This window comes from Meleagris gallopavo, chromosome 12 (genome assembly GCF_000146605.3).
Source record: "Meleagris gallopavo isolate NT-WF06-2002-E0010 breed Aviagen turkey brand Nicholas breeding stock chromosome 12, Turkey_5.1, whole genome shotgun sequence".
In the NCBI taxonomy this organism is placed as follows: domain Eukaryota; kingdom Metazoa; phylum Chordata; class Aves; order Galliformes; family Phasianidae; genus Meleagris; species Meleagris gallopavo.
This window is the reverse complement of record NC_015022.2, coordinates 13832843-13848093: the sequence shown is the minus strand read 5'-3', so window position 1 is coordinate 13848093 and position 15251 is coordinate 13832843. Positions and strand designations below refer to the sequence as shown.

At 43.5% G+C, this 15251-nt stretch overlaps 1 protein-coding gene across 1 annotated transcript in view; it reads right to left on the bottom strand.

Moving 5' to 3' along the window:
- Positions 1-13892, bottom strand: part of CHD2 (chromodomain helicase DNA binding protein 2) — an 81225-nt gene extending 67333 nt beyond the window's left edge. The window contains exons 1-4 of the mRNA XM_031555340.1: positions 13398-13892; positions 11645-11852; positions 4186-4257; positions 1411-1519 (exon numbers count right to left, since the gene is read on the bottom strand). The gene's annotated coding sequence lies outside the window, so the exon portion shown is untranslated. The remainder of the gene's footprint in view (positions 1-1410; positions 1520-4185; positions 4258-11644; positions 11853-13397) is intronic.
- Between the last annotated feature and the right edge of the window lie 1359 nt (positions 13893-15251).

Genomic DNA, 15251 nt, shown 5'->3' with positions numbered 1-15251 from the left:
CTCCACCCAGCCTCGGCCCCGCTCGAGCTAAGCGCCGCCTCTTTCCCAGACGGGGCTTCGACAATCCTCAGGCGCTCACAAAGTGCCTCAGCTCTCATTCGTCCTTGAGGCAGGACATCTCACTTGGGCCCTTCCAGCAGCCGTGTCCGGACGGGGCCCAGCTCACCACATACCACAGAGGTGTTTCTCCCTTCACCCTAGTGCCTTCTCTGAGGCCTCCACCTGCTCCACACACCCATCCACGCACAGAGCTGCAGGAACCCGCTCACCTGCCTGCCTGCAGCATCACTGTCTGCATTAGTGCCTCTCAAAAACACCACAAGTACCCAAACAGAACACAGCACCCTGCTTTTTTTAGCCAACACCATAGAAACTGGCTCATATGCCAACCTCACCAGGACGCTGTCTCCTATTTTGACTACTGCCATGGAAACCAGATACCAAGAGGATGGGAGCATCCCCACGTGCTGGCCACCAGCATCTGAGAAGTCAGCCTGCAGCCGGTCAGTGAGGATAATGCTCTGCACCCAGCTAACGTGACAATGACATCATTAATATTTACATGCTTCAGCGATCACTGTGAGTGATTAGCATGCCTTTCTCCTTCTGTTTGCACGTCTTATTCTGTTACAAGCAGAAAGATGGCCCGTTCTTCCTCTTTTTTTTGTACAGTAATGTGAGTAGGTATGGCAGCAATTAAGTCAGCAATACCTGAAATGTTTGGGGAAGGCCTATAGAGAGCTAGTCCGGCACTGGAAATCATGCAATTGAACTGCAGCAGCAGTCTCCTGAATTGAAGCCCTGGAAAAGCCAGTATCTGGTCAGCTGGAAAGAATCATTCGCTAATGTCCCCAAGGATAATGATTTTGAGCTGGGAGATGCATTTCTTTGCAAAATACAGAGAAACACAGACCTTTCTGCGTAGGATAGGTGGAGACTGTATGGCAGGACTGCACAAATCTGCTGCCTTACAGACTGTGGTGATATAGCATTGGCAGTCTCCTAAAAGCAGTGCTGGTGGCCCACATGGTGATAAAGGGAGCCTCCAGCCAAGGAAGTACTGGTGGGGCAAACACGCAGATAACTGGATCCTCACTGGCAGAGCACAAAAGGCCTTTTGATTTTTCTCCACAAGCAGAATTGGAGTTCTGGTTTGTTGAAAATATGGGGTACAGGGAACCTGTTCTGCAGCCTTCATTTCCATTCAGATTCTTGCAAAGCAAAAGCTAATCCTCTCGCTCTCAGTGGAACTGTGCATGCATAACTGCATGCAAAGGTGCTGGCATACACAGAACCCAGGTGCTGCCTGTGCTCCTTGGAAGAATACCAACAATGAAGAGAAGGGAAAGGCAACCACGATGAGGCACAAATCAGATAAAAGTACAGTACAGCAAAAGCAATGCTACTTACACAGGCATCTTCACTCAATGTGGAAGGTCTGTCTTCACAGCAAGGACAAAGACATGAAGTTCAATATACAACTCCCAGCCTTTCTGTTGTTTCTTCCCAGAATACATTCCTAGAAAAGCATATGCAGTACGATCACTCGTGACAGCCACATGAAATGGAAAAGAAGAGATCAAGTGTTCAAGACATAACTGCACTTCGTAAGAATAGTGTGGTTCAAGTCAGAATGGTTTAAGGTTATAACTGAACAAGACCTGACCTGCACGCTTATCTGATTTTCTCCAACACCCAGGACTATCTAATATAATAGATTATTCATCTTTAAAAACATTTATTCCTGTACCTTTTACAGATATATGTTTTTAACAGTCAATTACTCTACTGCTTTTAAGTATAAACAAAATGTTACTGGAAGTCTAATACCCTAATTAAATATAGTCAGTGCTGCTCATTTGCTTCCTGGCCACCAAGGCAAAAGCAGCTCCAAAAAGACTTACAGAAGGATCCATTTCTTCTCTCCTTTCTTGGCTTCTAGTGAGCTGTATGGAAGGGAATGTAAGTACAGTCACTCCAACCAGGGAGTACACTCATCAGACGAATTTCATGTTCATGTAGCAGTGACAGACCATTTCATCCCCCATGGTCAGCTCTGCACAAACACTAGATTCTTGTTCCTACCACCTCTATGGTTACACAGTTATCCCTTCTAAATTTCTTATTTCTGAGCAACTGCAATTTCCTCTATACACTGTATTTAATTTTAGATAGCACTTTCATTTTCTGGCTTTGTGTATCATTAAACTAAATACTTCAGCCACGTTTTATGAAGCACTTATCAGATAATAATGAGGCAACTTAGTGTTTCCATTACTAACTTGGGAAATGTTTTCTGAGACTGCATCTGTGGCTACAACTCCCAATTTAGGCACCCAATTTTATTCTGTGAGCTTTTAACCTTCCCCCCAGCTTCCATGAAGGTCATTATCAAACAGCATAGCAGAAGCCCTTCAAACACACAAGCTATTTTGTGGTAGGCATTTAAATTCCCCCAGTGTGTTCACAGAAATTGTCACTTCACCCTAAACTAAGTCTACTCCTACATTCCATTTTTGTATATAACGTGTTACTAAAACAAACAGCGTTTTCTCTTGTGTTTCCTTCTTATTTACTCACCATTAAAAAACAGTAACACCCAGGCAGATAAAAATTACCTTTGATCACACTTCTGAAAACCTACAATTTTGGAGCAGCATGCACAAAGGCTGAGCGAACACAGCTGCATCTGCACTGCTCTCATTTGTGGACTTTTCACAATGACTAATATTGATTTGACTAAACTTTGACACAGAATAATGTCAATAAACAGAAAGGTAAATAGAGACAAAGTTCTTCTAAGCACAGAACCAACTTCCCTCTGTGACTGTAAAGATTATTATAGTATATTGATCCTAGCTAAAGTTTTTTGCTACTTTTACACAGCAAGCAGTGATAGCACCAACAGTTCTAGCAGTCAGTTCATGCTGTTCATTGTACTCTGGGTCTGGAACTGGAATTCAAGCTCAGACCTTCGTTCATCATCACATAACAAACAACTGCAAACCCATCTACAGAGAAATTTTGCATACGCCCATTTTGCTGCTATGACTTAACACTGAAAACTGCAATCCTGTTAATATGGCACTTTTGCTAGCACTTTTATGGTGCTTCCATGTAGAATGATGAACTTTTGAGCAGCAAGAGAAAGGTTTACGACCAAGAATAATTTGAAACAAATTTTTGTTGCTGTCACAAGCGTATGGTAAAGAAAATAAATCTTTCAGTCTGCTACGCCATATTCCAGTACTTTTTGCAGCTTATTCAAAATTAAACTCTTTTAACCACAATTCAGCTCTTTTTATGTTTTCAAAGAAAAATAATTTATCAATACAAAAATAATATCATAAGGAGAATGAGAAATTGAACTAATATCTTTTGTGGCATTTAGTCTCCTATCCTAAGCAATTTTTTTAACTTGTTGGTCAGAATGCAAAGAATTGACAGTGTTTCTGTACACATGATCTTGTGGTCCGAGCTCAGATTTTAGATCTAAGACCACCCAAACAACCTGCCCAGCTCATTTCATTTTGTGTGAATTCCTGTACACAATAAGGCAAACAGAAAAAAGGTCACTACTGCCTGGTGCTTACTGCACTTCATATTAACTTGACTAAGGAATACACACCTGCTCTTCTGGAGAAATCTAGAGCTCTTTTCTTCAAGGAGCTCTGAAATTTGAAGTTTGATGTTTTTATATATTTAGATTCTGGAGCTTATTACCACAGCTACTTGTATGGAATGACCTGGTTTGTCAAGTTTGGTTCTTAGGTAACTATTAAACTATTCTTCTTGGCTTGGCAAACTTTTATAAAAGGAGTGGGACATTGTGGAAAAAAAAACTGATCAACTCCTTCCACACACTGAATTTGTACTACTTCAACACCTGAATTTGTACAAGTGCTAACAAGTATCTGGACATATAGAAGAATGATGCAACTTTGCTTATAACTGACATCACTTCTGAAAGCAAACAAGAGACAAATGTGGACATTCCCAGGAACTTTAACACTAACAGCTACACAATGAGAAGTCAGGTTGTATCACCTGAGTTATATTCCTTAACTTCTCTGTACTGACGCTGTTCACTGCTTTGGAATCTTAGAAGACTTGATAGTTATGCAAAGGTTAGATAAATCCGTAGGATTTAAAATGCAGAATTGCAATCAGTATTCTTTATCTTACCATTCTGGTTGTACTGCAACGTCATAGAAGTGTTCTACTGTGATGGGGAACGGTCATCATTTCATCTTGAGTCTGGAAAAAAAAAAAGAAAGCATTGGCAAGGTTAAGAGAGCCATGCCCAACTTCACATTTCAAAATAAAGACACCATACTCCTGTGTTCCAAGGTAACATGCACAGCTGATAAGTTAAATATATATATATACACACACATATAAAATAGTTTTTAAGCAAAACCTTCAGAATATTTGGATTTCAAATACAACTGAAAAAAAAAAAATTAGAAGTTCTAGAAAGTTAATGTAGTATTTTTTAAACTCCAACAGTTTGACATTCTACCATGATTTATCCCCTGTACAGATTTAAATTTTACTTCCTGAAATCATTCATCTATTCACCCTTCCAGTTTGTTCTCTTCAAATGCGAGTCAGTAACGTTTGATTGCTTCAGGGTTTAAGAAATAGCACAAGAATAGGGAAAACAGCACAAATTTGTGTTTACAAATTAAAAAAAAAAAAGGGAAAAAACCTCTGTAAGTTTTAATTCTTATTTTTATTAAATCTCAATTTTTATTTTCATCAAGACAGACTTATGAAAGTTTTGATGACAAACATAACAAAAGGTGTTTTTTCTTGATCAATCTCTGGAGTTTCAGGGCCACGAGGGCTCCACGCTACCCTTACGAACATGATGAATTTCACTCAGAGAGAACAAGACGAATTACAGCTACTCTACAATAAAGAAGAAAAACAACCCAGGTCTCTAAAAATACAATACAGAACTGAGATTCTTGTTTCAAGCAAGTCAAACAACACAGTAACAGCCTGTTTCCATAACAATCTTCATTCCTTTCTCTTCTGCACAGGTAGCACCACAGGGCATTTTATTGATTACTATATAATAGTTGACAAAATGATGCATTATTCAGCAAATTGCCACATGCAGTAACAGGAACCGTGCTTTTCTCTAAAATTGTACAAGCCTACTTTTTAAATTTTATAGACAACCAGCATGACAACGCATTGTATATATAAAAGGAAGACTTCTTATATTCATAGCTCAAAACAAACTCCTTTATATCTGTCAACACTAGTTAGATGAGGAGTAAAATCAATTTTTGATGTAGTGATACTATATCAGGCACGTGCTTGGATTAGAATGTCACCTTCCCAGAAACAGCTTCTGTGTCAGACTGATGTTACCCATGAGGTTTTCTATTTTCTTCCTGCAGTTCATTTGCAACACACTGGCTGCTGGCAGGGCCTTACCCAGCCCAGAACTCAAGCAGTTTTGTGCACGTCCAGCATGTTATCTATTGAGAATAAGAGGGTTTAATACTTGAAAGCAATGAATTTGCATGCTGAAACAAATGTTCTCTCTCTCTCTCCAACCAAGTCATCAATAATGATCATCTTGTCTCACTGAAATAATTCACTATGATTTTTATATTTAGTTAGATTTAATATCAAAAGGGAACAGGTAAAAAAAAAAACAACATATGTAGCCCGAGGGAGCACTGTCAGAACAGCACTGTCAGAACAGCACCGACATTGGGCAGTAGCTTTTTGCAATATTAGAGCAGAAGACAAGATAGCTCAGGTCAGACATCCAATCACTATCGGACTGCAAACTTCACTGCAGTTTTGCCCAGTGGAAGATCTTCAGGCTCTGTGTGCCCAAAAAGATCACTTATTTTCTCCAAGACTGAATACCGGGTGCAACTAAAAGTTATTAACTTGCTCTACAAATAGTCTCATTTTAAAATGTAGAAACATTTAACATTTTAACAAAAGCTGTGATTTTGATCTCTTCTTGCTACTCCAGATATAGGCCTTAACTTGCACATCTGTGCCTTTAATTCAGCTCTGAGTAATTACATTTAGGTCAGTGGAATCACTCCAGCTTTTTCTTGGTGTGTCTAAATGGAATGTTGTCCTAAGGATCTGAAATGAACTGCAAGAATTTTGAGTAAGAGCAAACACATATACAAGACAAAAAAGATTCCAGAACACTTTGTAGAGGGAAACGTATGGGGAATACAAGTGTGTATGTGCAGGAAATTAAGTGAAATGCTTGAATAATTCAGAATCATAACAAGCAAAATTGAAACACTGGGATTTTAATAACTGACTTTATTTTTTTTTAACCCCAATTATTAAAATATTGTGCTGCTGGCTAGCAAATCAAGTACTGATAATGAGTATTTGGAGACAGAGCTTTTGTTGCATGAACAAAAACTCATGTTTAAAAGATTAATAAAGGATTGTCTTTATATACAGATACACACTCAAAAATGATGAAAACTGGAACATAAATGAAGTTGAAGATCAATTATATAAATGCAGAAAGTCTACTCAAGTGATGCTAAAATGGAATTAAGCTTAGGAGAAAACAGAACCTAACTGAGAGGTTCAGAAAAGTGTATTAGTATATGCTGGAAAAGTAATTTTTATAAATCACAATTACTATATTCTTTATGATAATAATGCAGTCTTATAAAAACAAACTAAAGACGTACATCAACTTTGTACCAGATCTCTATGCTGCACATGCTGCTGGCAATCGATGCACGCTGCTTTCAGGACATGTTTGACCTATGGATTTAAGGTACCCCAAGTAGAATACAGATGGGCAATCAAGAAAATAATGATCTTGAGGTTGCAAAAAGGCTTCTTTCCATTCTTTTACTGTGATGAAGGAATCACTGCCCCAGGCAGTTTGTAGTAGGAGACAAATTTAAAAGGAAACACTCTTTTAGAGGCAGAGACAGGGAATCGGGCACCTTGCAAAACTGAACTGCAGTTAACATGGAAGAAGCTGACTCTTGGCTTCATTTATGAGTAAAGCTCTCTGAAATCCTACTGCTGCGTACAGGTTCTTTCCTCTCCCTAACAGTCTCAGCTCGTTGCCCCCCGTCCTGAGCAGGGCTGGGTGCCACACAGCATGGGCTGGAGTATTTCTGTGCCACGCATCACTGACCAGAAGATGCTGGTGGTCTGGGCAGGAAGGACAGCAGAGAAATGAGCCCTTGCACACATTCTGAAGTTCCCTAGTGGACGCACTGATTTGCCTCCATAAGCCAGAGCTTCCCACAAACTTCACTGAAATTTGCTGAAAACACAGCATCGGATCGAACGCTAAAGGCCTCCAACAGCATGGTTTCACAAGCTCTGCCTCATTAGGAAGCCAGGATAAAAATACAGCAGCATGAAAAATAGATGAGCAGCTTTTCCTGAGTCTGAAACCAGAAAACAATGACACAAAACCAAAAATCACATGAAGCAATCTCTTCTGTATCCCCAAATGTCAACATTAATGCTCCCTCTCCCAGAGCCTCATTAAACAAACCAGCTGTATAACACACTCTGAAAGGGAAAGATCCAGGAGCAAAGAAAGTAAACTCAGACACCAGAGGCCCATGACAGAAACGCTGCTTTTTGCTCTAAGGGTTGTCTGCTGGAGGGGAGTCAGACTGGCCACGTCCCTGACAAAAACCTCCATATTCTCCTGATCAAACAGGCAGTTCTGACAGCTGCAGCCAGCCTGAGATTTTTAAATCAAAACTATCCATCTCAACACCTGGAAGCCACATCAGAAAGCACCGCTATTTTGTATACAGCCATCTTCTCCTACCAGAGCCAAATACTGCACAAAAACACCGTTTTCCTCCTGCTGAAACACCTCATCCTCCCTGCACTTTGGCCACACATCAGGCGCTCTGGCTGTCACCGGGCGCACAGCGAGAGCCACGTTCCAGCTCCGCCATTTCTGCAGCCTTCTGAGAAGACTTTTGTTTCCCGCTGCTCACTTACTGAGAAAACATATTTTCCTTACTTTCCCTTCTTGTCTTTAATTTATATGTATATAATTTATTCCTTTATTTATCTTAAGTCTGAATCTAGAATCCTTCGCACTAAAGGAGGGCGAGAGAAGGGCGGTTGTTTCGTTCCAGACAGAGCAGCTCCGGCTCCACAACATGGCTCCTCCCGCCACCGCTCCACAAAATGGCGGCGGCTCGACCCACCGCCGCCTGGGAAGGCGCAGGGCATCCCGCAGGAGGCCGCGAACACCACTTTCTTTTGTGTTCGCTATTATTTTTCTCTCCTTGCTCTTAGCCCTACAGGGATGGTGCGGGCAGAACCTTCACAGCCCCAGCCTGACCCGCGCAGCCGCTCCACCCCCGAGTGCTGCGGGACGACGCCCCGCCGTGGGGCACTGCGGGCCGGGGCCGCGCGGTGTTGGGTTTCTCGGCGCAGCGGTTGTTCCTGTGATGGGGGAAGGGAGCAGCTCCCCCGCCCGCAGTCATCTGCTGCGAAGGGCTGGAGCTCTCGGAGCCAATTAGTCAGGGAGTTAACCGCTTCGCTGCGGGGAAACTCGAGCTTCAGGCACAGGCTCGGGGAGGTGAGGGGCTGAAAGCGCTGCAGGGACAAAACGGCCGCATCCAGAACTAAAGCACGCCAGTTCTAATAAAGCCGGATGCGTTTCCAGATCCGTGCCATCCTATGGGGATGCACTGCATTTCCTGTGCAACCTCTCCAGGCAGAACAACACCTCGGTGCATGGGAGAGCACTGATAGAACCCATCTCCCTCTAATCTTCATAATTCCCTGTGCCCAGACACAGTCCTCCACACACTCATCTTTATTTTTATTTTTTTTAATCCCCAACAGCATTAGAACAAAGCAAACAAACAAACAAGGTTCAGTTCCCAGCCCTTTCCTCCAGTGACACGCCTGGGCACCTAAGGGCAGCAGGCTCCCACTTGACTCGGCAGGTCAGCAGACCTATTTTTGTGCTCTCTTCATATTCCATGACGTACAAGAGAATATTGGATCAGACTGTCAGGGAAGCCAGGAGTGTTTACATGGCAGCACGAAATGCACTAAGCTCCCCACCTGCTGCTGTGGAGAGGCCATCCTGGTACTGCAAGGCTGCTTCCACTCCAGGCAAGAGCCACAGCATATGACACACCTATTCCTACAACACACCTATTCCTAGAACACTAGTCTCTCCAATAGAGAAAACGAGGTCAAATCTCCCTCCTTACCCAGGAGAAAGTACAGAGTCTACAGAAGGAGCTAACAGGGTTGGCACTGTGACATCTCATTTCTAAGCTCCAAGAAGAGCTCTGGCTACACTGAAGTGCAAATCTACATTCAAATAAACGCTGTATAGGGGAAGAAATGTATTGCAAAGCAAACGGCAGATTTAGGCTTGCAAGCTCTGAGCCTTGGCAGTACAAAAGCTCTCTTGTTCCTGTTGCCTCCCACAGCTGCATTCACTAAATATATCCTGCACAGAGAACTGCATTTCTCCACCCCTTTTGCAGCCCAATCACATTTGTACAAACACCACCAGGCTCCCTTGGGATGTGCAGCCAGGCAGCAATGTGCCCTAGTTACAGGCATCGTGAAGAAAGGGAGAGACTAATAACAGCTCCAGCAGGATGAGACTGTTACGGCCACAGGTTATTTCAAGAGGAATGTGTGTGCAGCTGACTGATATTTAACCATTAAAGTCACAGTGCTTTGCTCCCTGTAAAGATACACCTCACTCATTTGGCAAAATGAGTTACTCTAAATCATTCCCATAGGGTTGGCCCATGGAGAATAATCCAATGTTACCTTCCAGCAAACTAGGGCTTTGTGGCATGTTGCTTCAAGGTGTAACAGGAGGTAAGCAAGCACAAAGCCACACGGTGCACTGCAAGTCAACACTAAGCAAAAATCTACAAGCTAGAGGGATATCCAGTTTGGCACCTTTCAAAGGTACTTAGATGCAACAAATAAAAATACTTTCTCTAAGTTGATGAGCCTAGTGCTAACCCTCTGCTGCACGGATCACAGGGAAACGTGTTGACCAAACGTAGATAACAGCAAATTGAGGTAGAAAAGCATGTGCTGCTGTTGCCTTTCCCCATACAGTTGTGGACTGATGCATCTCTGCCTTCATGGGAGAAGACAGTGACTGAATTTTCTGTAGGATAGAGGTCCTTTCCCTATTACCCCCCTATTCTGTTCTCCATATTTTCTCTGCTCTCATATCTCTTACTTGGAAGGATGCGTATTCTGGCACAATGGAGCCTCAGTCCCAGCCCCAAAAACACTGCTGTGAGCACCGTAATTCCACAGCGGATCAAGTTCCGATAGGGGAAAAAAGAAAAAAGAGGAGTCTTAGTGATTTCCTTCACTCTCAAGCTGCTAGCCAGCAGGGATTTTGACCCTCTCTTGGTCCCTGCTTCTTTCTTTCCTGACAGTTTCTTATTTCTTCGACACCTCCAGCTCTTCTAGCAGCAAAGCAAATTTGACAGAATCTGGTCAATTTTTCAAGCCATCTCATTTTAAGAAGTCAGTGGGAGCTCACCGTATCTTGCAATCAAACCTCACTGGAGGGAGAATTAGTAACTCATGCATGACCTTAATCTGTAGGATTTCATAGATAGTTTTTCTGGTAATCTCAATGCTCAGAGCTTATCATACATTCAATTTCTATCTGCAGCTCTAGAATGTTTTGTAACAAAAGGAACCCAAATTCATTTTGGTATAATTATGTGGTCACAGCAGTCCATGCTCTCTACTGAATAAATATAGAGGACTTGGGAATAACTCGTATAATTAAATCATAAATTGTAAAAAGCAAAACAGCAATAAATAGATAATGAGAATATTGATTACATAAATAAAATATGGTCAGGCTTAGATATCAAATACTCATGAAGGAAAATGGTACGAGGAATATGTGAGGAATGTTTTAGTATCATCTTTTTCCATTTTGCAAACATAACAGGAAGAACCTAAGCTCATGCTGAAGCATCCACATGAAAAGCCTTATTTTCAAAGGTAGCAATAGCTCCTCAGATATCCAAACCCTTTGAAATCAGATAAACCATTCACAAAATGGCCACTGGTCCCTATGCTTAATTAAACAGTTGAAAGCTACAAAAGTTGGAAGACCATGCTGTGTTCTGTTGTTTTCCCTGCGTATTCTCTCCTCTGCTTTTCTCACCTTCCTTAAACAAATCAGCCTCAAAGACCATTCCAGTGCCACGTGGAAATTGAGATGGCTTTAATTAGTCACATTGCTGTGGAAGAACCCTGAGCAGTTCCTGCTGCAGTGATTGTACAGAACACGAGCCCTGACTGCTGGGGACAGAAGTTGGCAGGACCACAGTATCAAGGCCGTGCTTCAGAGAAGGATGGGCAATGCCAGGTCATTTTGCATTCTCTGACCTAGATAATTCTGTGGGATCCTACAGACTTACGAGTGCATGCAAAAATGGGTATTCCTTTCTGCGTGTTTCTAAAAGATAGAGAAATGAAAAATACGAAAGCTGATGTTAGGACTGAGAGGCAAAGGAGCTCCAGGAGCATGTGCTGCCTTCAAAACCACTGCAGTTCTGAAAGCAGAGTTTTAAGAAACCCGGATCTAAGGTTTCATTCCTCAGACAAGGCAGTGACTCACCCACATTCCTGACTGCTCCAACAAGAGGTGAGTCCTGCTCCTGGCAGACCAGATCCTCTGCATTGCACTGTGCCAAGCAAAGTCCAGCACTGGCAGCACGTTGGAGCTGATGCAGAATGGGGCCAAACCAGTGTTAGTAAGGGGCCCCCTTTGCAGGCTGCTGGGTTGGCTGGAAAATTCTTGAGCCCAGACCTCCTGCTTTTCATGCCTGAAAATACAGTGAAAAGAAAAACAGCCACTACTAATGATTACTTTTCAAAGGCTAAACTTATACCAAGGTTGAGTAAGATTGCTCAGAGGCAGCAGCTGAAGTTTTTCACAATCCATGGACAGATGAAACAAGTCAAAAAAATAACTGAGCAGAGGGAACCAGGTGGGTAAGCTGCTGTTTCTAACCTCAAAGTTACTCATGAGGGGAAGCGTGACCTCGGGATGTGGAAGCTCAGTCCTGAGCATCTGGGCGCTTGGTCATTCCCAACACAGGAGGTAGACCTCACTGATGTAGGGAAAATCCTTAACAATGTAGGCAGCTAACGAGCACACAGAAGCTGTGCTATCTGTGGAAAGATCCAGCCTCACACAAATAAATGATCCCTGAGCCACCACGGCAATGCCTGTTGCACTCTCCTGGCATCAGCAGGCAGATAAAGCACGTACAGGCAGTCCTCCCTGCTGCTGCACAGCTTGTCAGCAGTGCTGCAAATATTTCAGGCATTTCCCACAGCCCTCCACAGACTGCGGCAGAGACTCGCCCACTGGCACCCCAGGGGCTGCCCAACAAATCTGTTTAGCAGGCTGCAGAGCAGCTAATATCCATCTCGTTTATTAAATGAGAACAACAGAAGCAGGGGGATTTAAGAGATTTTGCTGGTACGATTTCTGTGATGTGACACGCTGCTTTGCAGAAGCAACTATTGCAATGGCAAACACCATAAAACCTCGTTTTAATAAAGCAATTCTTTGCGCGAAGGCAGAGAAATCATCACAGGCGATAACTCCCAATCTATTATTATCACGATTTGGAGAGGCTCTTGGTGTTTCCAACCCTAGGCTGCTTTGGAAGGGCAGCATTCGTCACCCACCCGCAGCACGAGGACAGAATCCCAATTCCAGCCAGGGAGGCGGGTGCCCAGGCAACGCAGCAGGATCGGTGCTTGCCGCGCTCCGGCCTCCGCAAACAATTCTTGCCACGTAGGCAAGAGCGAGCAGGGCAATGGAAAATTACTGCGGGCTTTTTCTTAAAGGGCGAGAATCCCCTTTAAGCGGGGAAGGTTGGTCTGCAGTGCGTCAGCGGCACGCTGGGGCGTTAATAAGGCAGGGAGTATTTGCATGGTATTTCAGCAGACTGCAGTGGTAGAAATGGAAAGCAGAGAGCTGAGCAGCAAAGAGGAGACATGGTAGACCTGCTTTCAGCACGGCCTCAGAGATGGCAACCTGTGCATGGTGCAGTTAACAGTTACCACGAGCTGAAATCACAGCAACAATCTGCCTGAGCAGCTGTAGGAGTCCTTAAGAAAAGAACAATCTCACTTCCCCAGTCACAAGGCTTTTATCAGCTGCTTTGAAAAACCGTAGCCATCTTTACTTCCAGTTTCAAGTGAAAAAGAGGCCAATTTCTTAAGGCAGCCCTATGCCTGCCTGCCTTACAGCTAATCTAAAGAGTCATGCAAATAGCTGTAATAACACTAAATACCCCATTTAAACGGCATACTATTGCTGGGTGAAAATCAGACATTAGAGATTACGGACTTACCAATGGGACAGGACTCCTCTACCAGGAAGGAAGCAGTGCTGCTACACAGCCAGCAGTCTTTCACATCTCAAAATGAACTCCTGTATCCATAACAAGTTTTTCACTTCACTGCCATAAGAAACAGCACACGCTATCTGCTTTCTGGGGGCACCTATAGGGAACCAGATGCAGGGAATTCCCAGTTATCTACAGGTAAATGAGGCAAACCTGCTGCTCTTGCTTGCCTCTTGCGGCATGCAGCTGTTGCTCATGATGACCCCGGGTTGGTTTGAGGATGCAGCTCTCAGTCATCTCTGCAGATTAAGGTTTTGCTTGCCAGACCTGCAGCAACCTGTCTTTTGGTCTTCTTGTGTTCCTAATTTGCATGTTCAGATTTTACTCTGTTTTTCCTGGGTTTTTGCTGATTAAAATCTCAATCCTAGTCTCTGCATTTTGTTATAACCAGCACATGAAAAATGAAGCCGCTGCACTGGGTTAGGGGACTTCTTGAAACAGAAGCTTCCCCCTAAATGGAAACCTTTACTGTGAAGCTGCTTTCATCACCAACTCCGCAGGCAAAGTCATTACATTTAATAGAGGTTGACCTATTTTGTAGTTCTCGATATTAATGATTATAAGGAGGGAACATAATTAGAAGCAGTGACTTCTAAACAAGGATAAAGAGCACTTGTTGCTGCCTCCTTCTCACCTCGGGATTCATTCAGGCTGCAAAGAGTAACTTGAAACAGCCTCTGGCAGATAAGCAAACTCAAGTCAAATGCAACGATCTCTGGTTTCCGAGAAACCTTTTACAGCTGCATAGAAAAATGAAATGAAACTCTCCAGCACTGCATAATGCTGCTACAAAGACCTCCTGGAAGAACCACAAATGTGCATTGTGGGTGAAAGCTCATCTTGGGCTCAGAAGAGATCTATGTGCCAGCATCCGAGGCTGGAGTAAGCTGTGGCCATGTGCTTCTGTTCCTGTGGAGCTGCTGGTGTTTTCTGCTGCACTGCTGAGGCCATGCTCTGACAGACAGCAAAAGAGTTTAAGTTCGGTAACCATGCATGAGGGAGCTGAACGCAGATGTGTCATGGCTTTGTTGGCTTTTTTCTAACTTTGCTAATGCAATCTGAGTTTCCACATAGCGGATACTGTTGTCATAAGGAAAGACGAAATGCAGGCAGTGACTGGATAACCAGCCAGAGTGGGCATAGAAATCCACGTGAATATTCATTTTGAATTCATTTTTCCAGCTCTTGTGAAGCCCACAGTGCTCTGCCTTTTGGCTCCGTCTTGCCCACAGTGACCCCTGAGCAACCCTCACATTTCCTCTCACACCATCCTGGCTTGCTTGAAGGAACTCACATTGTGTGAAAAGAGCAAATTCTTGTAAAAAGTCCCTGGCTCTCTTAAATTCCCCTTCAGTTGTTGCGGTTTGAGCAAGCATTTCTGCTTGAGCAAGCCTCAAGCTTCCTGATTTCTGCAGATCCCCCCACTGCAAACAACCAGGTTCAGCTTTGCTCAAAGGTCTGGCCTGGGTTTCTTTCAAAATCAAGATAACATTGTTGCCCCCAGCTTAAGACGCTATGTGTTGTTCAGTACAAGGCTGTTTCCTGCAGTGCCAGCCCTTCTGCACCAAGCAGAACTGTCACAGCCTGCACCTGCAGTGGGCTCACCGTGTGGTTTGTGGCTAACGAGCATCTCAGCAGGAGGTGAGGGAAGGGCAGTGCCCTATGCAGAGCACAGCTCCCAGGGACTAATACAGGGACAGAGGGACACAGCACGGATTGGCTGTGTTTGATCTTTGCACTCTGATCAACCCCACCCTTGGCCACACAGGGCCATTCTAGCTCAGCTGGTTTTTCTTCTCC